This window comes from Panthera pardus, unplaced genomic scaffold (assembly GCF_024362965.1).
Source record: "Panthera pardus isolate Hobbes unplaced genomic scaffold, ASM2436296v1 HiC_scaffold_7, whole genome shotgun sequence".
Taxonomy (NCBI): Eukaryota; Metazoa; Chordata; class Mammalia; order Carnivora; family Felidae; genus Panthera; species Panthera pardus.
Genome location: NW_026527002.1, coordinates 62,536,768 through 62,546,350, shown reverse-complemented (window position 1 = coordinate 62,546,350; position 9,583 = coordinate 62,536,768). Strand labels below are relative to the sequence as shown.

The window sequence follows — 9,583 nt, the reverse complement described above, 5'->3', positions numbered from 1 at the left end:
ACCAATTTCCTGCTACATGGAGATCCAAAGCCTCTCCATTATCCTGCATTCATAGTATACCCAAGTGCCTATGGGTGAAGTCACCAAAGCCTTAGATGGTATTTAATCTATCTTCAGCCTTGTTTGAGTGGTTTTCAAAAATAATAATGTCAAATTTGTAGTCTCAAAATTTTAATCCCGGGAACAAAACAAGCCCAGGCTGGTATCCTGACCTTTTATATGGCAGCTTTCACCAAGGAATGCAAAGCATTTTATGGCATTGAATTGTGGTCATTAGGCCTGGCAAGTTGGGCAAGAGCTGCGAGGCTTATTTTTATGAAGGGATAAAATACTCAGCCCAGAACTTGAGTGCTTCATCCAACACTTACAACAAACTGGCAGCAGGAGAGGCAGTGGAGTCTGTCTTCTGTCCTTCATTTTCCTGCCTTCATTTAGAACTCCAACGGCTCTTCCTTTTTTGAGATTTCTTATTTGCCAGTTGACAGGCCGGAGGCTAACTGAGAAGTCAGCAGAGAGGTCATTGCTCTGTCGAGTCTCCCAGCTGTGGTTGCATGAGGTGGGGAGGTAGGTCATGGCTTTGTTGGTCACACTCGTGCTGAACAGCTCAGGTCCTCTACTCAGAAAGTAGGCTTTCAATTCATGTTTGCAAGTCGTTTGTTCTTGTTCTCAAGGAGACGGACTATTTTTCTTTTCTCTTCTTTGGTGAAGTGCACTATATTATAGGCACTACTTCAAAGGGAATGCTTGGATCGGGCTACACTGAAAAATCCCCAGTAACCTGCCATAAATTTAAAACTTTTCAGTACAGTCAATATTTTTCAAATGCTAAAGATAGGAAATGTGGCAATTTGAAAAAATTCAGCAAATGTATTCCCCATGGAGAACTCTTGCCTTCTCCCCACTCCTGGCTGCTGGCTTGTTCTAAGGAATCTTTCTTATCTTAAAAATGTTGACCATAGGAGCGAGCCAATAGGAGCCAGCTCCCAGATTGGAGATATGGATATCTGGAGTGGGAACCCTGGGATTCATATCTGAATAGATGTATCTTTGTTCATTTCATATCAATTCGGTATACTGAACTCTTTTAAGAAAACATTAGTGCACCGAGGATCCTGAGACTGCAGATACTGTAACCTAATAACTCCAAGGCAAATAACTTCTCACTTTAAAATAGAGGGTTAATATTTCTCTCCACCAGAACAAACCGTATGAGAATAAAGTAAATCTATCAGGTGATCATTGCAGAGATGTAGTTTCTTAAATCCAGACCAACTGGATGTGGGTTGAATAAGAATCACCCAGAAATTTTGCTAAAAATACAGATTCTTTAGCCCCAATATCTGGTAACCCAGTTCAGTGATTCAGATGCATAGCCAGGCTAGGAAATCATTCACCTTGAAGGAAATGAAAACTGAATCATATCAGTGGGTTACAAGTTTGGAAAACAACTTATTTTTTTATCCTTTCAATTACCCATGTACCCATTTATCCTCTCAACATGTATTTATTAAACCTCTATATAAATGCCTCCTTTATAGTAGGAATGGAACTATGTACTAGGTGTTTAATTACAGTAAAGAAGCATCCAATCAGAGGGGCAGATGTACAAGAAAGCAGATGTGCGTGTGATCTATTAAATGTAACCCTAGGGCATGCACATGGTGAAATGGAACCAAAAAAACCATCACTGAATCCGGCCTCAAGGAGTTGGGGTGGGGGGAATTTCATAGAGGAAGTAAACTCTGATCTGGGTTCTAAAGGGTAGCTGGGTGAAGAACAATTGGTGAAGAGAGATGAGATAATGAGAAAGTGTGTATTAAGACCCCAGAAGTGAAAATACTATGATGTAGGGATTTCCAGTAGCTTAGTCCAGCAAGAGTACAAGAAGGCCATGGGGAATTGGTGAAGGGTGAGTAGGAAAGTAATGAGCAGGTCATGAAAGGCTCTCTAGTAAGAGATCACATGTCCTTATTTACGTGGGACAGTCCTCATTCATGCCTCTTGTCCCAGGTTAATTTTAGTAGCCTCCCCTTCTCTTTCAAAAGAAGATACATTTTTAAAAAGTGTATCTTATTTGTTTATTTATTTATTTATTTAGGAGCAGGGGAGAGGGAGAGAGAGACACAGAGAGAGAATCCCCAGCAGGCTGCATGCTATCAGCACAGAGCCCAACAGGGAGTTTGAACTCACAAACTGTGGGGTCATGACTTGAGCAGAATTTAAAAGCAGACGCTTAATGGGCTGAGCCATCCAGGCACCCGAAAAGAAGATACATTGTATGGTTGGCCCACTTATAGCCATGGCTAAGGAGTCTGGCATTTTGGTCAGAGGAAAACATATTGTCTTTGGAAGGATCAAGCAGGAGAGTGAGTTGATCTGATTTTTGGTTTGATAAGCTCACCTAGCTGCAGCACAGAGAATAGATTGTAGCCGGACAGGATTGGAGTCAGGGGTATTGTTTGGTGAGTGACTATAGGAATCCCGGCAAGAGCTGTAATGGGTTGAAAAGAAAGGATGGCTGTGGGGGTGAGCGGAAGGAATGGATTTCAGCAACGTTAAGAATCAGACTGGACTTACCACTTAACATGTGATTGTGGATAAGTTACTTAATTTTTTTTCCCTCCGTTTGAATGAGGGGCTATAACAATTCCTCTTGGGATTCTCCTAAGACATAAAAGAACAAATTTAGCACACATCCTGTGAGGCCCTCATTAGTTGTTTTCCCTTTTCCTGCCAGCCAAGGCCCTCATCTCCATAGGGCACTTCCCAGCTCCACCTCTGGTGGTCTCTTCTGCATCTCCCAAATTAGGTGACGTTAATTCTATTCTCAATTTCCTGGTGCTTCTATCCCTGCCTCTCATTCCCTCAATGCCCAGATACCAGGTGGATGTCTCCCAGAATAGCTTAATTTTGTTGGAAGATGTGCTTATGATTTATAGTTGCTTGAAGGATGCACGTATCCATTAAAACAATGACAGCAACAAAAACCCTATCAGGCTTTAACTTAAAAACATGCCTCAAAGGCTGTACAGGTAAGCAGTCTGACCTATGGACGTGGTAGCTATGCACCCAGAATTTTCTATAGCAGCCAGTCATCTGTCCTAGTGTTTTCGGTTTAGGAAATAAGGTGTCTTTAGGGACACCTGGGTGGCTCCGTTGGTTAAGTGTTCGACTTGAGCGCCGGTCATAACTTTGGTCCATGAGTTTGGCCCCGTATCAGCCTCTGTGCTGACAGCTCAGAGTCTGGATCCTGCTTCAGATTCTGTGTCTCCTTCTCTCTGTCCATTGCCACCCCCACCCCCACCCCACTGTGCTTGTGCTCTGCCTCTCTCTCAAAAATAAATGAACATTAAAAAAATTAGAAAATAAGTTGTCTTTGAAGAAAAATGACAATTTTTTTTGGGATCAGCTTCACCCTCTACTATAAAACACTTCTTCCTTTTCTTTCTCTCCTTTTCTCCACTCCTTCTTCCCTTTCATTTCTTGTCTACATCTTTCCCTTTTACTCACTTTCCTCTTCCTCTGCTGTATATATGTTTGCCTCTAATGACACCACCAGGCACCTTGACCTCTAGTTTGGCTTCAAGATTTGTGTGTGTGTGTGCGTGTGTGTGTATATGTGTGTGTGTGTGTGAGAGAGAGAGAGAGAGAGAGAGAGAGAGAGAGAAGAGAATCTTAAGCAAACTCCACACTCAGCACAGAGCCTGATGCGGGGCTTGGTCTCATGACCACAAGATCATGACCTGAGCCAAAATCAAGAGTCAGGTGCTCAACCGACTGAGCCACCCAGGTGCCCCTTTGGCTTTAAGGTTCTTTATAACCCAGCTTCTCTCCATCAAGGTAGACCCTTTGTCCAAGTCAGTTTCTTTCCCAAGGTATGGCATACTTTCCCCCTTGTCAGTGTTTATGTGAAGACTTTATCCACCAAGCCCTTGTGTCTGAGTTGGCTCTGCTGAGCTGAATTTCCATCTTCTTCAAGAAGCACTTTTGTTGTCTACTCCAGTCGTGGGTTGATGCCCTCCTTTTCACCTCTGCCTAATTCCTTTAGCACCAACGATCTGAATCTGCAACTCTTACAAAACCTTTTATGTGTGCATGTCTGATCTTACACTATGTCGATAGCTCCTGGTCAGGAGATTTTTGTCGTACAAACTCTTATGTCACCCACCAAACCCAGCATGAACTTTACACACAATAAGTTATCGATTTTTAATTATATGAGAAGTATAGAGAAAAGCTCCTTATTATTCCCTTTCTTAAAACTAGGCTTTTCTTTTCACTAGGCTTACAGACACCATGAGTATTCTTGTCTGTCAGTAGCAACCAGTGGTCTTATCTTCAGAATTTCTGGTTTGGGAAGTTGGGAAAGGTTAGGGTCTCACATCGAAAATACGGATATGAAATGCTTATTATTCCTGTATTCTGAGTTTTCATAAAGTTAATTTTTTTAATGTTTATTTTTGAGAGAGAAAGAGAGAGACTGCATGTGCCTGAATGCGCCCTTATGAGAGGGGAAGCGGCAGAGAGAGAGGGAAACAGAGGATCTGAAGCTATCAGTGCAGAGCCTGATGTGGGGCTCAAATTCACAAACCCTGAGATCATGGCCTGAGCCAAAGTCGGACACTTCACCAACTAAGCCAACCAGGCACCCCTGAGTTGTCATAAAATTAAATGAAGCAATGTATTTATGGTTTCTGTTCAACTTATTTTGTGAGTACACATAGATAGATGGGCAATTGACATATTGTTTTAAATAATTGATCTTACCATGGACAATATCCAGCCTGATATCTTTCCTGTTTTCCATTAAGACTGAGTCACTTCTCCTGCGGGCAGTTAGTGTTTGTCCTTAAACTTAGGGCAAACTGTACTCCTGGTTCATCTCTAAGAGAAGGTCCAAGGTAAAAAAAAATCATAGAACTCATTCTAGTACCCTAGAATTCTGGATGTTTGGTTTTTCCTAATTTGTAGAGACAGTTTAACAGTGTATGGTCATTGGTGAAGCAGTTCCTGATGAAGTATTAATGTTTTTTAGATTAATGTTTTTTGGATCATGAAGTCATGGTTCATGTTGCTTTTCTTAATGGAACTTAATGGAAACTAAACAAGTAGAGAGAAGCCTGCTTATTCAACCTTATCTAGAATAGCTAACATTTGAGCACAATAACCTTCCCCTTCTATAAATAATCCTTTAGGTGAAGGAGCATATTTGCACAGTTTCATCCTTCATTCCTTCACCCTCTCATTCATTCCACAAATATTTATTGTTTGTACACTATGTGGTGGTCACTGTTCACAGCTCTGGAGATATAGCAGTAAACAAACAAAAAAATGATCTCTTCACTTTAGGTGCTTATACTTTAAAAGGGAGAGACAGACAAAAGAGTTAATAAATAGGATGCATACAATTGTTATAATAGCTATGAAGGAAGTTGATAGGATGATATGAGAGAGAATAATGGGGCATGGAGATAGGATGAGCAGTGAAGGTTCTTCTGAGAATATCATATGGACCAATTTGCAAGGAGTCATCAAAAGAGTCTTCTAGATAGAGGGAATGGCAATGCAAAGGCCCCAAGGCATGAAAGAGTTTGACAAGTTCAAGATAGAGAAAGGAGCATGATATATAGCTAAATAGGCGTTAAGAAAGAGGAGAGTGGCATAAGGTTGGAGAAGCAGGCAGCCAAAGCCAAGAATGAGAATAGAAATGAGTAGGCAGGTGGTTTGGAAGCTGAACAAGGGGACTGAAGTCTCCTTTCAAAAGAAGATGTGCATAATCAGTTGCTGTTGGTGTCTTTAAGCAACCATGTCCTTTTCTCCTAAACCTGAAATTGCCTTGCGACTGGCTCATCTCATCTGAGTAGTGGCACATGAGCTGTCTTCTTCATTGATTTTACTCAAGAAAACACCCTGTTTGGGAGGCCTTTCCATATGCAAAGGAGATAACTATTCAATAAAAAGGGCCTAATTTGGCATAGACCAACATGTTAAATATTACCCACTCTCCCATGGGCTTTTTAACGTATCAAAGCTTCCCTTTGGTCTATAAACTTATGTGGATTTGAAGGTAAATTTAATCTGAAAGTTTCTGATTCATTTACATTTAGCTCATATCATGTCATTCTTTTACAGTGGTTTGAAGTTTACGAAACCTCTTAAGACTTATTTATTTAAAAAAAAACTATGTAACATAAAAAAAAAAACACCCTTGTAACTCTTCTTGTTCTTAAGAACAAGAGACGATGATTTTATAAACACAAATAAACAGAAAAGCCCAATGCCAGAGCTCAGTTTGCAACATTAAAAGTTAGGATGCTTGCATACGTTTCAAATTAAGCAAATGGAGTCACACACCCAGCATAAAATGAGAACATCGGACTTTGGTAAAATGTGCAATGCTATCATTTATGTAGAGTAGAAACTATAGCGTATTATCGAGACACAAGTGTCCCTCTGTGTATTTCCTCACTTCACCTCAATTCCGCAAGTTATTGAATTTCAGAGATTCCAGAAATACCAGACCTTTAGAAAAAAATCATCAAACCACAAACAGACAGTATTTGAAGAGGCTTTATAAAAGGTCATTTTATGTGGTAAGGAATTTTTGTTTGCAAGTGACAGATAATCCACTCAGAGTGAGCTTAAACAGAAGAAGAAATTAATTGGTTTATGTGACTGAAAAAATCAGAGGTAGAAGGGGTTCAGGCATGGGAGAATTTGGAAACTCAGTGTCATCAGAACACCCTGTCTTTCCACCTCTAGGCTCTGGCTTCCCTTCTTGGCTTCATGTGATAGTCAGATGGCTCTAAATAACTCTGGGCCATGTGGTCCCAGATGCCACTGAAGTCCAATGGGGATTAAAGAGTGCACATATGCCCTCCTCTTGGTAATTGTTCCAAAGCTTCCCAGATCTCTGTCCGACTGGTTTGGGAGTTTATTTCTGTGACTGGCCTGGCTCCAGTTATTTGCTACCCATGGAATTAGGGAGTTGAGTACATTTGCTTGAACCACAGGGATAAAGATGCGGAAGTGATATCCCAGAGGAAAACTGGAGAGTAAAATAAATAATCCAACAAACAAAGCAAACAAAAGTGTCCACTACAGAACCTACTGCACCCATGCATCTGATGTTTGGCTCCCTTGAGCTGGGGAGGTGAAATAGCAGGCTGGATTGAAGTCCTCACTTGGTCATAAATTACCTAGGCAATGTGGCCAAGTCCCCTCATTTCTCTGCCCCTCAGTGTCCTTGTTTCTACAAGGATGGGGACTAAACACAATGCTCTCTCTGAATTTTCTTCCAGCTCTGAAATGGTAATGATCCCAAGCTTGCCAAATAAGAATGGGAAGAGTCTCCTGGCCTAAGATTTCATGGAAAAGAAAACGGAAGCAGGCCCAGGTGCAGGGCAGAAAAGGGAGCCAGCAGACCCTGGGCCATAGAGCGAAGGAAGCAGAGAGAACGCTCAGGGGAGTGAGGTCAGCTCTGGGACAGGACATCTCTTTGCAAGCTGAGGAGCACCCTCCAGTCTCTGCTGCTATACTCGGAGTGAATGCAGTGGCACAGTGGTGATAGTTGCCATAGAGAGGGACAAATAGACTATTGTTTAGTGCAAGGACTTGATTTCTGCCAGAAAGTTTCACACTCAAAATAAATATTATATATGGCTCCCATCAGAAGTATCTAATCTAGAAAGAAGAAAAATGTCTATTTTCTGAGGTGTTTTAATAAAGTGCTTTAATTCTAGATGTCCATAATCTCGCATCGTATGTGTTTTGGAATTTAATTATTGAAGGGGGAGAGATTTTAAGAAGCAAATAAAGAACACGTGCCATGTATTTTATGACCATAAGTGGGGTACAGTACAGTACGTTATAATCATCTGTATCAATATTTCTGCAGTCAAACATATGAATGTTCACATTAAGAGATAAATAAAGACTAAAAATAACCTCTTATTTGTCCAGGTCAGATTCTTGAAACAAAACAAAACACAGTTTCCAGAGCTGTTTGGAGCTTAAAGTTGTGGATAAAGTACTATGGACCTATAGGTACATAGGCACCTATAGAGCGGACTGAGATCATTTTGGATAAGACAAAGGAAAGACCTGGGATTTTGGAATGTCACAGAATGAATTGAATTGTTTTTCTTCATGTCAAGGGACCTAGAATTTACTCTCCTGTTTTTTTCCTCAACACCCAGTCTCTAGTAGGTGTTCAGTGACTATGACATAAATACTTTCTACCTAGTTTGGCTGCTTGGCTGTGTTCTCATCATTGCTTTGGAGTCTCTACGGAACAGCCAACAACAAGTTCATGCCTCTACAGCATTTGATGGGTTGGTGACTATTCCTAGGTCTCTCTTTCACTGACTATGTCAAGCCACGTTGTATCTAAACCTCTGGAGAGTGCCCTTTGGTTTCTTTTTTGGGCTGTTTTTCCTCCACCTGCTTTGATGTGCCAGTGTTCTCATCCCTTTTCCCTCTGTACATTTCTCCATGGTGAGCTAGAGATCACCATGGCATCACTGACCACTTGTACGCTCACATATCCAAAGCTGTACCTCTCTCTAGCTTATATCGTTCTTCTGAGATCAGGACTTGTCGTTGGCAAGGCATTTCCAAATTCAAACGTGCGAATGAGTTTCAAATAGAATTTATTACTTTCCCTTTCCCCCAACTCCACTCCCATAGATTACTTTAGTGAAAGGTATCACCTTTTATTCAGGTGCTCGAGACAGAATCCAGCTCTATCAATTACACCTAGTTTATATCTTCCCTATGCATTTTTTTTCTCCATTTTTACTCTGCCACTATCTTATTCTAAACTCCATCATCTCTTGCCTGGATTTGTTCCGTGGCCTCCTAACTCAATTCTCTGTTTTCAGTTACCACTTCCTACAATCCACCTATTCTGTCAGTATTCGCGAAATCTTTCTCGAGTGAAAAATCTGATCAAGTTATGACTCTGCATCAAATCTTGTGGCTTTCCTCACCCTCAAGATCAAGTCCAAACTTCTTTACATAGATGCTAAACTCCAAGTGGCCAAACCTCTAATTTCTAGACTCATTTTTGGCTCTCACTCTATGCCCCAATCACAGGAACTATTTGTGGCTCTCCCAACACACTCAAGCCATTTTGCCTTTTGCTCCTCTGCACATGGTGTCCTTACTTTCTAAAACTGCTCATCCCCTCAAATGCCTAATTAACTTACGTTTGTAATTCAGACTCAACTTAGAAACCTGCTCCCTTAGCAAGTTGTTGTAGTCATACCCACCTGGGATTAGTGTCCTCTCTGCACACCTACAGCACTCTGCTTCTATTATGTAGTATAACATGCTTTCTGATGTCTATTCTCTTTCATAAGATCGTTAGCTCTTTGTGAGCAGAGGCCAAGAAACTCATATCTTCATTGCCTAAAAAAATGCTTGACCCATAATATCCCTCAGTAGATTTTTGTCAAATGGAGGAATGAATGAATGAATGAATGAATACACACACACACACACACACACACACACAGGCTCCTATAAAGCATTCTTTTTTTTTTTTTTTTTTTTTTTTTTTACTTTCCTGAAATGTTAAATG

At 40.9% G+C, this 9,583-nt stretch overlaps 1 long non-coding RNA gene across 1 annotated transcript; it reads left to right on the top strand.

The window, feature by feature from the left end:
- Positions 1 to 356: 356 nt before the first annotated feature.
- Positions 357 to 7,752, top strand: LOC109273274 (uncharacterized). Its single transcript, XR_002082961.2, has 2 exons — positions 357 to 564; positions 7,302 to 7,752. It is a non-coding gene; the product is annotated as an uncharacterized LOC109273274 (long non-coding RNA).
- The last annotated feature ends 1,831 nt before the right edge of the window (positions 7,753 to 9,583 follow it).